Source organism: Manis javanica, chromosome 2 (genome assembly GCF_040802235.1).
Source record: "Manis javanica isolate MJ-LG chromosome 2, MJ_LKY, whole genome shotgun sequence".
Taxonomy (NCBI): Eukaryota; Metazoa; Chordata; class Mammalia; order Pholidota; family Manidae; genus Manis; species Manis javanica.
This window is the reverse complement of record NC_133157.1, coordinates 36,476,012-36,497,780: the sequence shown is the minus strand read 5'-3', so window position 1 is coordinate 36,497,780 and position 21,769 is coordinate 36,476,012. Positions and strand designations below refer to the sequence as shown.

Below are 21,769 nucleotides of genomic sequence, written 5' to 3'. Positions count from 1 at the left end.
CTTGGCTCTTTGCCTTGCCAGTGGAAACAGAAACCAAATTTAGGGCCTTCAGAGATAGGCCAATCTGACTCCCTTATCACATACGTGAGGAAACTGGGACCATCTCTTCTTGCTAAGAGTGGTCCCAAAGTGATGGGCCTCTGCCTCAGTTCAAAGAAGCACAGGAGAGCTCCGATGGGCAATGTGGTGTGCTGTTTTAGAGCACTGGTTTTGGAGACAGGTGGACTTGGATTTGAAAACTAATGGTGCTGAGCAATAACTCCCACTCTCTAAACCTGTTTCCTTCACTGTAAATTTGGTTAATAATATTCTGTACCTTATGGGACTACGAAGAGAAGTAAATGCAAAGATGGATGTAAAACATTACTTAGAACATATCCAGCATTTTTTTTACAGAGATTTTTTCTTTTTTTTTGTATCATTAATCTACAATTACATGAGCAACAGACTCCCCCCATCATCAAGTCCCCACCACATACCCCTTTACAGTCACTGTCCATCAGTGTAGTAAGATGCTATAGAACCACTACCTGTCTTCTCTGTGTTGTACAGCCCTCCCCGAGCCCCAGCCCTACATTATGTCTGCTAATTGTAATGCCCCTTTTTCCCCCTTGTCCCTCCCTTCCCACCCATCCTCCCCAGTCCCTTTCCCTTTGGTAACTGTTAGTCCACTCTTGGGTTCTGTGAGTCTGCTGCTGTTTTGTTCCTTCAGTTTTTTTTTTTTGTTCTTATACTCCACAGATGAGTGAAATCACTTGATACTTGTCTTTTTCCACCTGGTTTATTTCACTGAGCATAATACCCTCTAGCTCCATCCATGTTGTTGCAAATGGTAGGATTTGTTTTCTTCTTATGGCTGAATAATTTCCATTGTGCATATGTACCACATCTTCTTTATCCATTCATCTACTGATGGACACTTAGGTTGCTTTCATTTCTTGGCTATTGTAAATAGTGCTGCAATAAACATAGGGGTGCACATGTCTTTTTGAAACTGGGCTGGTGCATTCTTGGGTAAATTCCTAGGAGTGGAATTCCTGGGTCAAATGGTATTTCTATTTCTACTTTTTTGAGGAACCTCCATACTGCTTTCCACAATGGTTGAACTAATTTACATTACCACCAGCAGTGTAGGAGAGTTCCTCTTTCTCCACAACCTTGCCAAATTTGTTGTTGTTTGTCTTTTGGATGGTGGCCATCCTAACTGGTCTGAGGTGATATCTCATTGTGGTTTTAATCTGTATTTTTCTGATGATTAGTGATGTGGAGCATCTTTTCATGTGTCTGTTGGCCATCTGAATTTCTTCTTTGGAGAACTGTCTGTTCAGATCCTATTCCCATTTTTTAATTGGATTATTTGCTTTTTGTTTGTTGAGGTGCGTGAGCTCTTTATATATTTTGAATGTCAACCCTTTATTGGATCTGTCATTAATGAATATATTCTCCCATACTATAGGATGCCTTTCTGTTTGATTGTTGGTGTCCTTTGCGGTACAGAAGTTTTTCAGCTTGATATAGTCCCACTTGCTCATTTTTGCTTTTGTTTCTCTTGCCCAGGGAGATATGTTCATGAAGAAGTTGCTCATGTTTATGTCCAAAAGACTTTTGCCTATGTTTTTTTCAAAGAGTTTTATGGTTTCATGACTTAGGTGGTGCATGTGTCAGCTGGGAGAACAAAGTCCCTTCCTGATTGTTGGTCACCTTGTCCTTCTACGCTGCCTGTGCTGTCTACCCACACACTGTGTGCCATCTCTGGGATAAACTCCTGAGCTGCCATGAATGAGGCCACCCTCTGGAAAGCCTAGCCCCCTGCAGGGGGTCACAGCCACACCAGGTGTGTTCTCCTTTGAGAATGGCACCCCTTTTTGCCTTTCCATCCTTACTCCAGCTTTCGCTGCCTATGCCAGTTACTCACACACTGGGAGGCAGTCTATGGGATAATCTCCTGAGTTGCCATGGGTGGGGCACCCCTTGGAATAGTTCAGTGTACTGTGGGGGGTTGGCAGACATGCTGGGTGTGTTCTCCTGCGAGAACAGCACCCCTTCATGCCTTCAGGACCTTGCTCTGGCTTCCTCCATCTGTCCCGGTTAGCTGTGCACTGGGAGGAGACTGTGTGGTTGCTGTGGGCAGGGCCGCTCTCCAACTGCTCCGCAGCTGTGGCAGGTCAGCCGGTCTGCTTGCATCACCAACGAAGGGGAACAAATGGCAGGCTGCTTATTGCCGTGAGGAGCTTTGGGGCTGCTTTACCCCCCGGGGGAGTTAGGGGGCCCAAAGTTCCTCAAGATTCCCAACCTGCTTGGCTAAGTGTACTGGGATGATTTTGTTCATCTGTTGAGCCCTTGTCCTTTAAGACTTTTAAAAAGCACCCTCTTTTTTTTTTGTCCCAGGGGAGCCAGCCTTGGGGACCTGCTTGCAGTCTCCATCTCAGATTTTACTTTTACTTTTCTCTAATATCCAGTACACCATGCAATGTGTGTCTGTGCTCCCGGTGCAGATTACTAGGGCTTGTTATTTAGTAGTCCTGTGCTTCCACTCCCTCCCCACTCTGAGTCTTTTCCTCCTGCCGGTGAGCTGGGGTGGGTGGACTGCTTGGGTCCCACCGGGTCATGGCTTTGTATCTTACCCCCTTCGTGAGATGCTGAGTTCTTGCAGAGGTAGATGTAGCCTGGCTGTTGTACTGTATCTTCTGGTCTCTCTTTTAGGAATAGTTGTATTTGTTGTATTTTCAAAAATATATATGGTTTTGGGAGGAGATTTCTGCCGCCCTACTCATGCAGCCATATTGAGCCCCTCCCCCATATTAAGCATTTTTAAAGTGACTAATACTATGTGTTTTATTCACCCTGTTTTTTCCCCCTCTAATCAATGACAAAAGAAATAAGTAGGAGGCTACTTACTTCCAAAGCCTCCCTAGCTGCTCTGCAAACCTGTTGGCTGGGACATCCAGGCTACTTAGGAGACCAGAGCAAGTAAGTACTTCTGTCTACTGATGGGAAAATTGAGGAATACAAGACATTTAATCTTCCACCCAGTGGAATAGCACGGTGTAACAGAAAGAGCATGGAGTTTGAAAGCAGGGCTTTGACCTGCATTCAAATACTAGTTATGCTGCCTAGTTGTTTCATGATCTTGGACAAATTTCATAACCAGTTTGAGCCTTTCTGAGAGATGTTAATACCTAACACATAGGGTTCTTATGAGGAGTAAATGAGAAGGTATATGTGTATGTTTAATACATGCTAAATTGTGGTTTATCTATTGTTTTTGCCTATTTTAGTATCTAATTTCCCTTTTTTTTGGAAGCATATTTTGATTTTTCTTTGGGGAACTACCTTTCCCTCACTGTACTAAGGGTCAGTCTGTCGGTCAAGATGCCCTTCTGTCCTGGCCAAGTGGGCAAAGGACCCAATTTAGGCTAGCCAGACCCTTGATTCCTATGACTTATATGCTGTGAAACAGAGATAGAAAATGGAGTGACCTTGATAAAGTGCTGAGTGGCAACCTAGAATTCTCTACTCAGAAAAAGTATGGTCAAACGTTAAAAATGGTTACATATACAGTGGAATATTCAACCTTTAAAAGGAGGGAAATTCTGACACATGGGTATACCTTGAGGACATTATGCTAAGTGAAATACACCTGTCACAAAAAGACGCCGGCACGAGAATGTGAGCTGCAGACTTCTGTGGATTCCCTGAGGAAAGAGATGGCCTTGATGCAGGAGGAGGTAGCACGAGAGCACCAGCAGCAAGGTGCCATTTGGATATGAGATGGCAGCGCTGCCAGGTGTTCTGAAGGAGGAAGAGGCCATCAAGGAAAAAGACGAACTCCTGAGGGAAGCACAGGTGGAGGTGGCATGAGAACATCAGCTGCGAAGCACTGAGGTGAAGGTAAGAGACCTTCTGAAGACCGAGCTGGCATTGTTGCGAGGCACTGTAGCAGAGGAGGCACTTGGGGGAGTAGAGAGAAAGGTGCTATCAGTCCCAGAAATGGAGGAGCTGGGGAAGGATGAAGGGGTGGTGCCGGAGGCACTGGCTCCTCCTGCATTGAAAGCACACCCAGTGGTTGTAAAGAAAATAAAGGCCCAGCAGCTGAAAAGTTCCCCAAGGAGAGGAGCAGCCCCCTCCCCAGGTCGTGGAGCACTCTATGGTCCACCCCTGTACTCAGGATGAGCCAGTGGCTGTGGGACTTAGGAGTGATGGAATTGTTTTGTTGGGATCAAAGATGGGAAAGCTGTCTTCCCTGACAGTGCAGCCCGCCTTGAGGCAACAATTACAAAATGCAAGGTGGCACATATAGTAGCTGAAGCAACAAGAACCCTGAAAGAAATAAGACCTGTTACTCACAGGAGGAATTTGAGGGGCCTTGGGAGGGTTGTCTTGCCAATGGGTTTAGCCCTGGGCAAGTTCACTATGGATTCAATGTGACCAAAGAAAATAACAGCAAAACGTTCTTGGGGTGAAAGGGTTATACCCAACTTTATTTCCAGGTGTCAGGTCAGTCACTAAAATCCCGTTCATTCAGAGTGAGTCTGCATGCAGCAAGCCGGACTCTGCCTCTGGGCCCCTCTGTCCACACAGCTGTCCTCTGGGCCTCTCTGCACAGCCGTCCCAACACTGTCATCCTCCAGGCCTCTCTGCACAGTCGTCCTGCACAGCTGTCCTCTGGGCCTCTGTCCTGGGCGCTGCCACCACTCCAGCCTCTGCTCTGCTCCTGCAGCCTTGCAGACCTGCCACTATGTCATGCCCAGAGCACTGGGCAAAGCTCTTTATATAGAGTCAACAGCCATGTACTGCCCATAGGTGTGCAGTGAGCTAGTCAACCAGGGCCAGATGAAAATCCTGGCCACAGGAACTCTCATTTTATCCACCTTTTATTCCTTCTAGTGGAAGCTAGAAACTCTTTTTGGGTCGAAATAAAGAAAGGAAAAAAATGATATTACAAAACTTAAAAGGAAAGTGGTATTTTTAGTACATTTAACATATGAATAATGTATAGAGTATATGACAGCTCTTACAACAAACCCCATAAGAAAAAGGGAAACAATCCCACAGTAAAGTGGGCAGGAATAATAGCAAGCAATTCACAAATGGTCAAGAAATACCCAACACAAGGAAATACAAATTAAAATCCAATGAAAAATCATTTATCACTGCTCTGGAAAAATTTAAAAGATTGATTATTTAAAATGTTGATGAGAACACAGCAAAATAGTTACCTTCATATACTTTGGTTCTAGCTGAGTCATTTTGATGACTTGGTTATTGAGTGACTCTTCTGGGTTGGAGTCTCTCTGATATGTTTTAACATGTTGTTATGGACTGAATTGTGTTCCCCTAAATTTCATATGATGAAGCCCTAACAACCTACAGAACGTGACTGTATTTGGAGATACATCCTTTAAAGAGATGGTTAAGTTTAATGAGGCAGTTAGGACAGGCCCTAATCCAATCTGACTGGTGTCGTAAAGTAAGAGGAAGTTTTGACAGACAGAGACACCAGAGATGTGCCTGCATGCACAGAGGAAAGGCCATGTGAGGACTTATAAGAAGGTGGCCATCTGCAAGCCAAGGAGAGAGGCTTCAGAAGAAACCAGTTGTACTGACACCTTGATCTTGGACTTCTAGCCCAGCATGTGAGAAAATAAATTCCTGTTGTTTAAGCAGCAGTCTGTAGGATTTTGTTATGGCAACCTAGCAAACGATACATATGTGATATAAAGATCATACTTCATGCCCCTTCCTTTATGTCCACCCAAATACTTCTTCCTTAGACCTCCTTATTCTTGATTTTGTAGTCTTTCTCATTTGAGGTCTCTAACTAACCAAGTCACTCACTGCTATCCATGATTCTGAATATATCCTAACCTCAGATCACTTCTTTTGTCATCAAAAGTTGATGGTGCATCTTTTAAATCTTACCGTAGGGAGGATTTCTCCTCAATACTGTCTTTCAGGGTCATCACTATGTGAGGCAACTACAGTATTTTCTGCTTATACTCACCTACCAAGCTAACCTCTTCTGTTAGCTGGTCATAAAGGCATATATGGTCATTGATATAAGCTGAGTGAAAGGAGCCAATGTAACAGCAGTGAATGACTTGGGGGGTCTGTGTCACTGTTCTTGTGGCAGCTTATATGTGTCATCTGGCCCTACTTGTGTCTAATCTTGAAAGTACCATTTCCATTTTGGCAGACTGATGCTGGGCCCACCTGACTTGGTAGGTCTGATAAACCAGGACTGTTTTGTCCATGCGGTTAATGTCTCACAGTCAGGCACTCCATCTCTACCATGGCTAGGGGCTCTTTTTCAAAAGATGTATAATTCTCTGTTGCAGATGTCATAGTCTTACTTTGGAACCCTAGTGATCTAGATTGTGATTCTCTAATTGGAGCTTGCCAGAAACTTCACATAATGTCCACCATAGGTTCTGATGGGTTATGTGGCTCAAAAAGCAGGACCATTTGTAACCCAGCCGGACCTGCTTCTGAACACTTCCCTGATCTGGGCTCCACTCAAACCTGGAAGACTTTTGTGTCACCCAGTATATGAGTTGGAGTGGTACTCTCAACTGAAGAATAATAGATGAGAGATTGTGTTTTTCTTCAGAGGGGATTTCTCAGCATTCCCCAGATCACTGGACTCCTTCCAAACTTCAACGTTGTGGTAAGTGCTTATCTTGTCATAGGGTTTATCTTCCACCTTTAAAAGCATATACAGACATCTTCACAAAGACTTTCAATGGCTTTGCAACTTTTTCCACATCCAGTCAGATTAATATTCTGTCCTCGATATTGAGACTAGTGTGATGTTCTGAGTTACATCCAGATGGTCCAAGTTCCTTCAGAATACATTATGGGCATGATAAATAGGCATGAAAGTTAACATAGCTCTGGGGCAAGACCACATGATAGCTAACTATTTCTGATCCAGGTGGAAAAGAATGCATTCACCAGTTCAGTCATCGTATACCACGTGTTTCTGGCAATGCTAATCTGTGTTAGCAAAGGTACTAAGTGTGGTCTGCAGCTGCAATTGAAACTACTTTTGTGAATTTACCATGGTCCACTGTCATTCTCCGGAATCTGTCTAGGATACTGCTAAACCAAATGAAAATATGATAGGGACCACTATCTCTTCATCCTTTAAATCTTTTAGAGTATCACTGATTCCCTGTAAGATGTGATTTTTTTTCATTGCTCTCTTGGCTGGGATAAGGGGAAGTTTCAGATTCTTCTCTTTGGCCTTCTCTGTTATGATAGCTCTTATTTCACAGGTAATGGGACCAATATGGTAGTCCTGTTACCAGTCAAGTGTGTTAATTTCACTTATGCATTTGAGAATTGGGGAAATAACAACTGGGAAATGTCTGTGCACATAATGGGTTTACTGTGAATTGAACTTGGGGCAGAATTCCATTTATTAGTTGGTCTCCATATGCCCCCACTTTAACTGCAGTCTCACTGGGGGACCCTGATAATGTTTTCAGTCCCCTACTATTGATTTCATCTCAGTCTCTGTGGCCAACAGTCTTGAATTTCTTGGATAATATTTCCCTTTCCCCTGTGTATGGCTGCCTAAGTGAATGGTGGTCTATAGCCTCCTGGTTTCGTGCCATCTACACCTGCCTTGGTTCTGTGGGGTCCTTCCTCCTGGGAACCTGTGCTCTCTTTTAGTCATTGTGTTCAGGTGTGAAAACTGGTTCTGGTCCAGAAACTGTGCAATGTCTTATGATTCAGCCCCTTTATCTTCTAGCCTTGATTTATTGTGATTGCTGGGTTGGCCATCTTGCCCTTAGGAACATCTATCTCCAGAGCTCTCTGCAGGTCGGGCCCTTCTGGCTGTCATATGAACCCCATAGCTCATTGTGCTAATTACATCCACGTTGTTTCTGACAATTAAATGCTGCCATCTGGCCTCTGTTGTTTTGGGATCCTATTGTTCTCACTGCTATCAAGGAGCCCTATTTGGAAAGTGCACAGGCAGCCACTATTGAGCCTCTCAGTGATGTCAATGAGCCTTTTCTTGGAACATTCCTCAGAGCCCTCCTGTAGAATAAAGTCATTTGGTGAGTTTTCTGGTTTTACATGCTATTTCTTCCATCCAAATACTAACTAGGCCCGATCCTGCTTGGCTTCCAAGATCAGACGAGATCGGGCAGTTTCAGAGGGGTATGGCCGTAGACTATTTCTCTTCAACCTTCTTCTTTTCTGAGCCTTTTGATTCCTTTCCCCCATCTCCCACAGCAGTTCTGACATTTCTACTTCATTTATTACGGACTGTAGCTTTCTCCAAGCTCTTAAGAACTATCCTGGCAACATGTTAACCCTGTTTCTCAGGGTTCTTGTCATGATGTTAAATCCTATGTTCCAGGAGAATGCTCCCACATTGATAACCTCTTCCTCATCTGGTTTCTGCTGGTACATCTTGGTTGTGCTCTACAGCTCCATTAGGCATAGTCCCTTTCCTTCCTTATTAGGTCCTGGCCATTTGTGTTGTTATTTAATCCTAGTTATTGTTCTAATGGCCGGGTTAGGATGTTGGGGTAGATCCAGATGGGGAGGCACATTTCTCATAAGGCAGAAATTTCTGCAAGAGGGAGAACTAATATTTAATAAAGAGTGCACGACTTATGAAGGCCCAGAGGTTATGCAGCCTCCAACAAACTGAAGGTTCAAGATTTTCAGGTAGATAGACCCAGATTTTGCCATCCCATGTCTTCCATTTCCACTTCTTCTCAACTAGGACTCTAACCTTGGTGTAGCCAATTTTCACTGGTTTAGAATTCAACTTCTCTGGAGCTCTGCAAATCTTACAGTTAAGTCCTGGGCCTGATCCTGATCCTCAGATTTTCCTGCCCTCTGGCTGCAGGAGATGATAGTCTCTTTATATATTGCCTTTCACACTTGACTTTTACAGTGTTTCTCCAAAGTATCTATTACTCTCAAAAACAAACATCCTATTACTTCTCAAATACCTGACACATTGTGCTCCCTACCCCCATGCATTCCTTTCTTCAGGCAAAGCGTCCCAACTTGCCAGTGGTGAAAGTTTTTTAACTGTGTCAATCACACAAATTACGTGCTAGGAACTAACAGTGCTCTACCCACCACTGGTGATGCTATACTCATTGCTAAACAGCTGGTGAGTGACCTAGTTCACAAATACCATTTTACAGTTTGCTTTCTTGGATCACTCCTGGCACCAATTATTGTTAATTAGACTCAAATCCAGAAAGCTTATTGGAGAGAGCGCTCAGGATCATTTGTAGGAAAGCGAAGAAAGCAGGACCGGGCAGGGGGAGAAGTTAGGCTGCAGTGTGTTCACGAAAAAGCTTCAGTCTATTCCATGCAGAGCACTGCAGCTGATACAGCCCTGCAGAATTATCCCTATTTGAGGCCAGGGTAAGTGGGCCCTTTATACCCCTGCATCATTCTATCTTTGAAAGTGGGCTGCCCTGGCAAGAGGGCGTGATGTTAAAAGAAGTGGCTTTTCTTAGGTAAGGTTGCGTGGGGTGCTTAAGGAACTGGGGAGTGAATGCTTCAGTTCTGAAGTGTGATCTGGGGAGTACACTACAGTTGTACAAAAATACACTTCCTATTGTTTGAACCACTTACAATGGGAAAGTATGTGTGCATTTTGTCTAACAAAAAAAGTTTAAAGTGTTTTTAAATAACCAAGCACACAGAAGCAATTAGAAATTACCCATAATCTTTCAACCAAGAGCTTGTGACTAAATATTTTCTCTTGCACTTAAAATTCAAAATTATATTGTTTGTGTGTACATAATTTTACAAAAATGAGACCATATTGTATATATTGTTAGTAGCTCTTTTTTAACTTAGCAATGTTTTATAAGCATCTTTTTATATATACATACTTCTATAGAACCCATTTTTAGACTTAATTTTTTTAGAAGTTTCAGATTTACAGAAAAAATCAAGTAGATAGTACAGAGTTCCCATATCCCCCAGCCCCCCAGTTTCCCCTATTATTAACACCTTGCATTTGTTACAATTAATGAACCAGTATTGATGCATTACTATTAGCTAAAGTCCATCAGTTACATTAAGGGTCACTCTTTTGTACAAATGCATAATGTCATATAATCACTTCTACAGTATTATTCAGAGCCGTTTCATGGCCCTAAAAATGCTCTGGGTTTCACCTATTCATTCTCCTTCTCCAACCTTTGGCAACCAGCTGATCTTATGTGACTATAATTTTGCCTTTCATAAAATCCTTTCTAATGGGTGCATAAGATTGTCTCATGGATTTGTCCAGCCCACCCTCTATTACAGGACACTGATGCTGTCACATGACTTAAAGAAAAGACTAGAGTGGTAACATCAAACCTGGGATTCACACAGCAGCAAATTGGACTTTGCTGACCTGGTACAAGGTTCACTTGCCTGTGTCCTCACACTTAACTGTGTATCCCACTGTTTCATTATCTGTGGGCAAAGGAGCCTTTTAGATCTCACACACTATCTTGGAAATGAGAAGAAAACTTCTGGCATTCACTCTGATGGGAGAACCAAAGCAAAGTTGTGAACATCATCTATCAATTTTGCCTTCCAAAGGAGTCTTTCCAAATTTCCCGGGGTTCTCTTTGCCAACTCCTTGTCACAGTTACTGGCATCAGAAGCAAATGAAATCACTGAAGTCTCTAATGATGTTCTGGACTGGGAGGCTGGCTTGCCAGGGTGTCCTCCTGTGCAGGTGCCTGTCCTCACAAGCTGCCTCAGCTCTCCTTTCAAAGGTGCCAGTCTCTACCTGTTCTAGAGGGGCAGCTATGTCTGGATTTTGCACTTTGCTCCCTGCACAAAAGTACTGGCTGAGGGGTCCAGAGAGGGCTGAAATCCAACTGCATCCAGCTGGCTGAGCTGTATACCCTGGTGCTGTGTCCACTCAGAGAGGGTACCTTTTTCTGTCTTGCACAGAGGCACAGTTTAGTCTAGTGATTGGCTTTGTCTTTGAGCTCAGCTTGCTAAGATGAACTATTCTAATTGTTTAGACCTTTGTCTTCCGCCAAATGTTCTTGATAACTGAAACCTGGTCTTTTTAAATCTTTGTTCCCATTGCATCACAAGGCTTTATGGAAAGTAGCCCTCAGTTTATTAGCTGATCCCTAGAGACAGGCTCTTTTAGCTCAGAGCCAGGAAAGTCTACCCACTTAAAAAATTAGTAAGATTAATTACCTCCTACCATCACTATATACTACTAACTGTATTTTATTATTTTCCAGGATGACTCTTACAATGCTTCCTGTTTTGTGTGTGTGTGTGGCATTTTGTTTTTCTTTACTGGGTTTTCTCCTGTTTTTAGTATCTGGTTCTCCATCTCTCTTGCTGATCCTGTGAACCACACCAATACCTTTTTGAGGTTGGCCATTACATCTTTGTTCTCAAACCCATTCTGTGTTCTTCTGAAAACTACTTTTCGCAGGTCCTTTGCCAACTGGACAGTAGCTAGATTCAGTCATTGGGAGGCACTGGCCAGAGACTGGAAGGCAGGAGGAAGGTACAAGTCTGGATAGTTCTTCTTCTCTGTTATGGCTATGGGGCCATTTCCCAGCAATCCCTGCCATTTTCTTCATGGTTTCTTTCTTTTCTTTTTATTTTGGTATCATTAATGTACAATTACATGAGCAACATTATGGTTACTAGACTCCCCCCATTATCAAGTCCCCACCACATACCCCATTACAGTCACTGTAGTAAGCGTAGTAAGATGCTATAGAATCACTACTTGTCTTCTCTGTGTTATACTGCCTTCCCCGAGCTCCCCAACCCCCTACATTATGTGTGTTAATCATAATGCCCCTTTTCCCCTTATCCCTCCCTTCCTGCCCATCCTCCCCAGTCCCTTTCCCTTTGGTAACTGTTAGTCCACTCTTGGGTTCTGTTTTTGCTTTGTTCTTATACTCCACAGATGAGTGAAATCATTTGGTACTTGTCTTTCTCTGCCTGGCTTATTTCACTGAGCATAATACCCTCTAGCTCCATCCATGTTGTTGCAAATGGTAGGATCTGTTTTCTTCTTATGGCTGAATAATATTCCGTTGTGTATATGTACCACATCTTCTTTATCTGTTCATCTACTGATGGACACTTAGGTTGCTTCCATTTCTTGGCTATTTTAAATAGTGCTGCGATAAACATAGGGGTGCATATGTCTTTTTGAAACTGGGCTTCTTCATTCTTAGGGTAAATTCCTAGAAGTGGAATTCCTGGGTCAAATGGTATTTCTATTTTGAGTTTTTTTTTTTTAACAATCTGTTGAGTTTTTTCTTTATTGCAAAATCATTACTTCCAATATAGATAATGGATCTTGGTACAAACACAGAAGAAGAGACCAAAACTAGGAAAACATCATTCAGAGTTGCATTCTGAGTAACATAAAGAGGAATAAACTACATTATCAACAAAAAGCTTGGAAATCTTCCCAATAAAGTTAATAAGGAACATTAGTTCTGGAGAGCTAACAGAATGAACTATTGGCAAAATTTATTTATTACATGACACCATTGGGCATAGAAAATAAATGACTACAATGTATGCATTCTCAGATATTTAGCTCATTAGTTGGACAGAACTATTTATGCAGAGCAGTGTCAGTTGTAGGTATATACGAGAGAAAAGTACTCAATGGCTTCTTGTTCTGTTTATCGTCACCATATTTTGAGTTTTTTGAGGAACCTCCATACTGCTTTCCACAATGGTTGAACTAATTTACATTCCCACCAGCAGTGTAGGAGGGTTCCCCTTTCTCCACATCCTCGCCAACATTTGTTATTGTTTGTCTTTTGGATGGTGGCCATCCTAACTGGTGTGAGGTGATATCTCATTGTGGTTTTAATTTGCATTTATCTGATGATTAGCGATGTGGAGTATCTTTTCATGTGTCTGTTGGCCATCTGAATTTCTTCTTTGGAGAAGTGTCTGTTCAGATCCTCTGCCCAATTTTTAATTGGAATATTTGCTTTTTCTTCTACATGGTTTCTACTTCCCCTCCTTCCTTTGTTCCAGGTCCTGCTGCCCATCCTCCAGCTGTCCACCCACCAGCCAAGTCCTGCTCCCTCCAGAGTCACAACTGACAGTCTAATATGTCTCTTTTCAATCTTTTATCAATGCTTCAATAAAGAGATAAAGTCTATTGAGTAGTTGTTTTCTATTTACAAAAATGGATACCATATGCAATATTCTGCAACTTGCTTTTTTACTTCACAATGTATTATGATAGTCACTGTCAAATTGCTCCACAAAAAGTTTCATCAATTTACACTGCCATCAATAGTGTATATGAATGCTTATTTCTCCATCCATGCCAGTCCTGGATATAATTAATCCTTTTAGCTTTTGCCAATTTGTTTCATTTTAAGAAATTATCAACAATGTTGACCACCGTTTCTTATCTTTACTAGCTATTTGTGTTTCTTCTTTAGTGAAATGCCTCCTGACAAGTTACATTCATATTTTTCTAAGAGTCATCTATTTTTCTTATTGATTTGTAGGGGCTTTTTATATATTGGGAAAATTAACCCTTTTTCTGTTATATAGGTCACAAATATTTTCTTCCAGTTTATCTTTTCACTTTGCATATGGGGTCTTTTGCCATCATCTCATCTATCAACCATTTTATTGATGGCTTCTGAATTTGGGGTCATGATTAGAAAAGTTCTTTCCAAACCCATGATTCAAAATATATTCTTCTATATTCTTTCCTAATATTTTAGAGTTGTTGTTCGTGTGTGTTTATATTTTCATCCTTTTGGGATTTGAGATCATCTTTATCCATTCTTGGTCATCAGAATCATTGCATCTTCATATGATGGTCATATCATAGGTCTTAGAATCAGAAGGGACTGCTTAGACTCAAAGCAACTGAGTCCTTAATTGTAACCTTGAGCTTCTGAGGAAGGGCAAAGGGTGTAAAACAGACTTCCAAGGTTCTAGGATTCACCCAGACTTTTCTTTTGAATTTCCCAACAAAAGATGTCAGTGACTTTAACAACAAACTAGAAGAAAGAAATCAGGAAAACAACTCCATTTACAGTTGCATCAAAAATAATAAAATAACTAGGAATAATCTAACCAGGGATGTGAAAGACCTGTACTGTGAAAACTACAAGACACTCATGAGCAAAATTAAAGAAGACATCAAAAATGTAAATCTATCCTGTGCTCATGGATAGGAAGAATTAATATCATCAAAATGGCCACCCTGCCCAAAGCAATTTACAGATTCAATGCAATCCATATCAAATACTGACAGCATTCTTCAGTGAACTAGAACAAATAGTTCTAAAATTCATATGGAACTGCAAAAGACCCTGAACAGTCAAAGCAATCCTGAGAAAGAAGAACAGAGCTGGGGGGATTAAGCTCCCTGACTTCAAGTTCTACTACAAAGTCACAGTAATCAAAGCGATTTGGTACTGGCACAAGAACAGACCCATAGATGAATGGAACAGAAAAGAGAGCCCAGATATAAACCCACACATTTATGGTCTATTAATATATGATAGAGGAGCCCAGAATATACAATGGGGAAATGACAGCCTCTTCAACAACTGGTTGGCAAAACTGGACATCTATATGTAAGAGAATGAAACTGGATTATTGTCTAACTCCATACACAAAAGTAAACTTGAAATGGATCAAAGACCTGAAAGTAAGTCATGAAACCATAAAACTTTTAGAAGACAACATAGGCAAAAATCTCTTGACCATAAGCATGGGCAATTTTTTCCTGGATATATCTCATTGGGCAAGGGAAACAAAATGGGCCTACAAGTGGGACTATATCAAACTAAAAAGCTTCTATACAGCAAAGGATACCATCAGTAGAACAAAAAGGTATTCTAAAGTATGGGAGAATATATTTGTAAATGACATACCCGACAATATAAGGGGTTAACATCCAAAATAAACAAAGAGCTCACGCACCTCAACACCCAAAAAGCAAAAAAACCCAATTAAAAAATGGGAGGAGGATCTGAACAGACACTTCTCCAAAGAAGAAATTCAGATGGCCAACAGGCACATGAAAAGATGCTCTACATTACTAATCGTCAGGGAAATGCAAATTAAAACCACAATGAAATATCACCTCACACCAGTTAGAATGGCCACTATCCAAAAAAACAGAAGCAACATATGCTGTGAGGATGTAGAGAAATAGGAACACTCTTACACTGTTGGTGGGAATGTCATTGGTGCAGCCACTATGGAAAGCAATATAGAGATTCCTCAAAAACTAAAAATAGAAATGCTGTTTGACCCAGTAATTCTACTCCTAGGAATTTACCTGAAGAAAACAAAAACCTTAATTCGAAAAGATATATGCACCCTATGTTTATCACCACACTATTTGAAATAGCCGACATATGGAGACAACCTAAGTGTCCGTCAGTAGATGAGTGAATAAAGAAGATGTGGTACATATGCACAATGGAATATTATTCAGTCATAAAAAGAAAAGAAATACTGCCATTTGCAACAACATGGATGGATCTAGAGGGTATTATGCTGAGTGAAATAAGCCAGGTGGAGAAAAACAAATAACATATGATTTCACTTGTTTGTGGAGTATGAAAACAAAACAAAACAGAAGGAAGAAAACATCAGTGGACTCCTAGATACTGAGAAGTGACTAGTGGTTACCAATGGGGCTGGGGTGGAAACAGAGGGGAAGGGGATTAAAGGGGGACAAAAATTTGCAATCACAATATAAGTTGATCACAGGGACTGTTGAACCACTGTGATGTACATTTGAAGCCAACATAAGATTGTATATTAATGATACTTTAATAAAAAAAAGATGTCAGTGACTTTATTTACAGCCTTCTAACTGTTAAACTTGAGCCAAACCTCCTCCCTCCTGTACCCTTCTCCAGCCATATCTCTGCTCTCCTACATAAAGCCGTTGCTCTGCTTACTGATTCTGAATTTTCCTGGAAATATCCAGCAGCCATGTCTTTGCTCAAACTGCTATGTTCTCATTGCTTTGGGCACCCTTCATTGTGCCTGTCCTTTGGGCCTAACTTAAATGCCTTAATTCTCCATGAAGTCTTCCTTGATTTCTCGTCTACTTGAACTCTCTCTCCTAGGGGCATGGAGTGTGCTATCTAGGGAACTCAGGTGATTTTCTGCAAAGTACCATCATTATCTGTATACTTATTTGATTCCATCACTTGCCTTCCCTGAGAGCATCATTGTAGACTCATGGTGCCTGGCACATGGTAGAACTTAGTTAATACTGGATGGCTAAACGAATAAAAGATTGTAGAGCTGGATGTCTGTTTTTCCTGTCTCTGTTCTTACACACCCCGATGTCTAGTATATGAAGGGAGGGAGAAAGAAGACAAAAAGGAGTTCAAACTGGTGCCCCTTGACCTACTTCTAGGCCAGCCATTTTGCTGGTATTGTGTAGGGGTACTGGGAGAGAAAGAAATAGGGCAGGGATAGTAGAGGACTGGCATCCTGTTCAGCCTCTTCTGGCCCCAGGTGGGTTGCCACTGAGATTCATAATTGGAAACTGACTCCTGAAATGAGTCACTCCAAGGAAGGTGAAACATTTGTTTTTCCAGGAAATGTCTCCACTTCCCTACTAATTCTTAAGGATGGGTTGCCTTCATGGAGGCAAACTGGGGGACATGGCAGGAGTAGGTGGTCAGCAATCTGGTCCTCATTTAAAGCAAGAAGGCAGAGAAGGAAAAATTATTGGATCAGGAGATTTATGTTGATCGAAAATCTCAGAAAGTCCTTGTCTGATGTGGGAGGCTTGTCTCTGCTCTCAGAGAGTCCCACTCTGAGAGGAGAGGCACAGGGCCAGCCCTCCAAAGGTTTTGCCTTCTTAAAATCTGTTATACAGTTGTCTTCTGATTCCTGTTCTATTTCTCTGGCCACTACTTTTCTATCTCTTTCTCTGCTTCCTCTTCCCATGCCTTACTTGTCAGTGTTCCAAAGGGTCCTATTCTCAAAATTTTAATTAATTTGGTTTTCCATTCTTCCAGCCAAACCTGCAAGAATTTGACTCAGGTCTAAAACCTTCAAATCATCTTTGAGCCCTCTGATTTCTTTACACTGTGAATCTAATCTGTGAACAAATTCTTATGCATCTATCTTCAAAATGTACCCAGAAATTGACCATTTCTAATAAACTTTTACTGCTATCACAACTCTAGCCTACAGTGCTATCATTTCCTGCATGGATTACTATAACTTCTAAGTGGTCTTTCTTCTTTCATTCTTGCCCTTCTTTGGCTCATGCTTAGTGCAGTAGCTAGAATGATCCTGCTAGAAAGTTAGATCATTTTCCTTCTCTGCTCTAAATTCTCCAATGGCTTTCAGCTCACTTAGAGTAAAAGCTGAAGTCCTTAAATTAATCCAAAAGATCCTTTGTGATTTGTTCTGTTATGTCTCTGACTTCATTTCCCACTATTCTCTGCTCACTCCATTCCAGCCACACCAGGCTGTTTTCCATTCCTAGAACACAGAAGGTGAGCTTCCACCTCAGGGCCTTTATACTTGCTGTTCCCTTGGTCTGGCATTATCTTCTTCTAGATATCTCCATGACTCATTTCCTCACTTCCTTTGGGTCTTTACTCAGCTGTCCCCTTTCCCTGGCCATTCCTTATACATTTTAGCCATGGATACTTTCTATCTCCTTTCCCCAGCTTTATTCTATGTAACACCATTCACTATTTTATTGTTTTCCTCTAGAATGTAAACTCTGTGAGAGCAGAGATTTTTTTTTTTGTCTCTTTCATAAACTGCTATATCCCTAGTGTGTAGAACAGTGGCTGGTATATTGCAGGCACTCAATAAATACTCAATGAATAAATACTTAATGAAAAGTTTATTTGTTCAAGGAATATCAATATACTACAAATGTGTACTCCTTATGTTTTTCCTGATTTCCAAGCTTATATTCCTTCCTGAACATCTCTCTAGAAAACATGCCATCATCTTAATCTCAGTTTGGTCAGCTGAACTCATTTCTCTTAGCACTTCAGTAAAGTTTTTGTTTCTGTTAATAAGAGACCCGCCGCCCCCAAACCGGGCTCTTTCTTCGTTTCTCCTTCCAGAGAGCAGGTATCTAAATCTTAAATCAGTCTCTTAAATCATACTCCAGTTTACCCCCTAGTCTCCATTCCCACTATCTCTGCTTTAGCTCAGGTGTGAGATTTTTTTACTCAATGCAGAAATCTACCATGTAGTCTCCAATCCATTTTATTCACTGCTATCATTTTTAATTCTCTTGATGAAAATCTGTGCTCAGCTAGATGCTCTCTTACGAACCTTTGTGGCTGCCCATTATGTCTTTTATTTTTTAATTCAAGTATAGTTGATATACAATATTGGTTTCAAGTATACAACATATTTTTTGTCCTAAATGTTAGTTCATGTTTTATTAACCCATATACAAGTATTTGTTTTCCAGTCTGTTGAAGTAATAGGTCAGACAACATTTGCCACAATAATGTCTGTGGCTGGCCATAAAAACTCCAGTACCACATTCATCTGGAGGGCACTCCAGGTAAAGGTGACTGATTTTGCCATTCTCACCCACCTTATAGTATTTCAAAACAGCTTAACTTTCTTTCTTCTATGCTTATTCTCTTGGGAGTGGTGTGAGACTTCTTTCTTAGCATCACCACAAAATCTCAACACAAGGTGAAGAACAGACTCCTTTTGAATGTTGTAGTCAGACAAAGTACAGCCATCTTCCAGCTGCTTGCCAGTAAACATTACTCTGCTCATCAGTAGGAATTCCTTCCTTATCCTGGATCTTGGCCTTTACATTTTCTACTGTATCCCAGGGTTCAACCTTGAGAGTGGCTGTCCCTTTAAGGATTTGCACAAAAATCTGCATCTTGGCTGCAATTCCACCACAGATGGCAGATCAGAAAGTATTATCTATTGAATTAAGTAGGCAAATAATCCAGAACTGATGATTTGCTATTCTCTGCTCACCTTAACTCCCTGCCTTTTAGAATGCCCACTTTCTCTCACTGTGAGTTAAATCTGCTGCACCCTTCTTCTCTGGCGTTCTGGAGAGAAAATGGGGCTGGAGAATTAGACAAGAGAGTGTACACAGTCTTCATATACCCAGAAAGTGTAGAGATGTAAATCTTTCCTAATTCCTTAGCCAAAAGTAAATTTTTCCAGAACAACTGATGCACCTGTTAGGCCATTATTACTCTGACTTCCTAGAGTTAACTGTTCATGCTTCACCCACCAGTTAGGAACTTTTGGGAACAAAGATTCATCTCAGTTATGAATCCTCCATGCACCTGATTTCAGGCAGAAAGCGGTAAAGAAAGGTTTGGCCTTGGATTATCTGGTTTAAACCCATTGAATGTCATAATTCAATGGAGGTTTAGAGGTCATCTTTCAATCCATTCACTTGTAAATGGAGAAAGTGAGGCCCAGAAACGGTAGCTCTTGTACCGGGTCACTGACCCAGGACCAGAAGCCAGACATCCTGACTCCCCAAAGTGGGTCTCGTTGGTAGGTCTTTTGTGCATCCCTTCGAGATTCAAGGCGCTCGGATTCCCGCCTTGGTCGCTTCTTCAACCCCTATGCTTTACCCTCTCAGTGACCCCCCCTTTTCGCCCTCCCATGGGTCGGAACTGTTCACCCATCCCTATGAGAAAGATCCAGGTAGCAGTTCTGCACCAGGAATGAGCCACGTCACCGTCGGCTCCTCCCATTGGCTTGAAGGTGGAGCGCCGCGCTGTGATGTCAGACGCCCAGGGGGGCGGAACAGCGAGGGGAAGGAGGAGGGAAGTAGGACTTCAAGATGGCGGCTGTGGTACTGCCCTCCGCTATGGTGACTGCCTGGCCCGGGGCGGGCAGAGTTGGAGGTGGTGGCGTTCGCTCTCCCTAGGTGCCGTAAGGAGCTCAGCAGGGACCAAGCCTGGGAGGCCGGCCGGCGCTAGCATCTTTCGGTTTTTGGGACGGCGGCGGCAGCAGCGTTCAGGTGAGGGGGGGCCTCCCTCTGGGAAAGGGGGGAGCGGGGCGGAGTTGGGGGAGGGGGCCGGTACCGGGAGAAGGATGGGGTAGGGAACATGGGGAAGAGACTGGAGGCCGCGCGGGATGAAAGGAGCTGCCGCAAGGGGATGGGAGAATTGGCCAGAGATTGGTGACTTGGGGAGGTTTCTGGGAGAAGGGTCGGAGTGAGGGGGTAAGAGTTGAAGGAGCGAAGAGCAGATGGGATGTGGGGAAAATAAATTGGGATTAAGGGGAGTAATACACTATTGGATGATAGGCGCATTAGACAAATACTAGGCTGGAGTGAGAGCTAGGTGGGATTCATAGGATGCCAGGGAGGGGGACCTAGGTTTTAGTAAAGAAGTGAGTGATGTAGTAGTTTAGGGGTCAGCTGGGGACGTGAGATGCAGATTTAGTTCTCCCTGAGGCTATGAGATTAGGGAGAAAGGAAGAAAACCAGACTTAGGGTGAGTGATCTTTGTGGTGTCTTTGATATTGCCTGGTCTTCTCCAGATACGTTTATCTTGCCTCTTTTGTTTGTTTCTTGGGTGGAGATTTACTTATAAGTCCACCTGGGACTTAAGAAACAGCCCTACATCTTTCTGTGGAACATTAGGTTATAGTTCATTTATTTGATCCATATCAGTGATCTCTGACCTTTGTGTTGTCACCACATGTACTTGTTTCTAGATTAGCCTTTTAAAAGTACGGTTCTGCAAAAAAAATACGTTTTATATTAAAACTGAAAAGAATTTTGAGAGTTTTTAGACACCGTGGAGTGTTGCAAAATCAGATTTGGTAATTTAGTTAACTACTAAATATCTTCTAACCCCACTTACTAGTGCTCTCTTTCCTCAGTTCTAATTATTATTATTTGGGTCTGGGGATGCAAATGATGTTTTTTTGAGAATTTTGCCAGATGGGATGGTGGGAAAAACAGAACACTTGTCTTTAGCGATAGCTAGATCTTTCTGGTTAATGCCCCAAACTAGTTAAACTGAAAGTTTCTGTATTATTTTATAGCGAAGAATGTGAAATAACCAGAATCTGAAAGAATTATATTATCTGCATTAACCTATTTTTTTTAGTAGAATTTTATAAATTTTTGTTTCTAATTCGTCCTAGTCATTCTTTCTGTTACTTATTGAACGTTTATTGAATGCCTATTGTGTGTTGCATTAATAAGAGTCATAATTATGGAAATAGAAAAATGAACATTTCTCTAGTGAGTGTCTCTATACCTGCACAGAAAATAAGTTATTAATTTGGTATGGCCTCATTGGAAGAAAAAGTGTTATTTTAGAAAGGAAGATGAAGAAAAAGTATGGGCATACAAAAACTTGCTGAAATTTTCTTTTGTTCAGCATTTGAGCCATTACTTCATCATGACATACTTTATGTGTAGCTGAAAGATTTAAATTTACATTTTGGTTTTAAAGAAGATAGTAACAGTATCATGATATGATGATATTAGGTCTGTAGACAATTCTCACCAGTAGTTGTTAGTTCATATTTCTTTTGTCACTTAGTGAGCCTTTTATGTTTTGACTACGTGTAAGATACTTAAAATGAGGATTTCTTAAGTTTAATTTCAGGACTAAAGTTTCAGTGACTAAAATTCAGGACTTATTCAGTGATTAAAATTCTGAGTATTTTTCAGCACTTTCAGATGTATTTTTATTAACCCAAAGTGTAGATATATGCCAGTATTATAAATCTTTCCTGTTCTCTAATTGTTAAATGTTTTAGATTTATCACATGTAGA

At 41.6% G+C, this 21,769-nt stretch overlaps 1 protein-coding gene, 1 long non-coding RNA gene and 1 pseudogene across 11 annotated transcripts in view; 2 read left to right on the top strand and 1 right to left on the bottom strand.

Moving 5' to 3' along the window:
- The first annotated feature begins 1,703 nt into the window (after window positions 1-1,703).
- On the top strand, window positions 1,704-13,159 carry LOC118970773 (uncharacterized). Of its 3 annotated transcripts, none has more exons than XR_005058873.2 (4): window positions 1,704-1,834; window positions 2,877-2,970; window positions 3,654-3,891; window positions 13,033-13,159. It is a non-coding gene; the product is annotated as an uncharacterized lncRNA (long non-coding RNA). The 3 variants fall into 3 exon arrangements; XR_012123617.1 differs by lacking the exon at window positions 1,704-1,834 and adding an exon at window positions 2,058-2,164; XR_012123616.1 differs by lacking the exon at window positions 1,704-1,834 and adding an exon at window positions 2,153-2,223.
- A 5,262-nt stretch (window positions 13,160-18,421) lies between these two features.
- Window positions 18,422-18,883, bottom strand: LOC108395330 (ubiquitin-ribosomal protein eS31 fusion protein-like; annotated as a pseudogene).
- Window positions 18,884-19,796: 913 nt separating this feature from the next.
- Window positions 19,797-21,769, top strand: part of UBAP1 (ubiquitin associated protein 1) — an 87,021-nt gene continuing 85,048 nt past the window's right edge. For 3 of the 8 annotated variants that reach the window (XM_037009842.2, XM_037009840.2, XM_037009844.2), the window contains exon 1: window positions 19,797-19,993. The gene's annotated coding sequence lies outside the window, so the exon portion shown is untranslated. Of the gene's footprint in view, window positions 19,994-20,142; window positions 20,472-21,769 lie in introns of those variants that run through there. The other 5 variants (XM_037009841.2, XM_017657639.3, XM_017657631.3 and 2 more) reach the window with 5 other exon arrangements.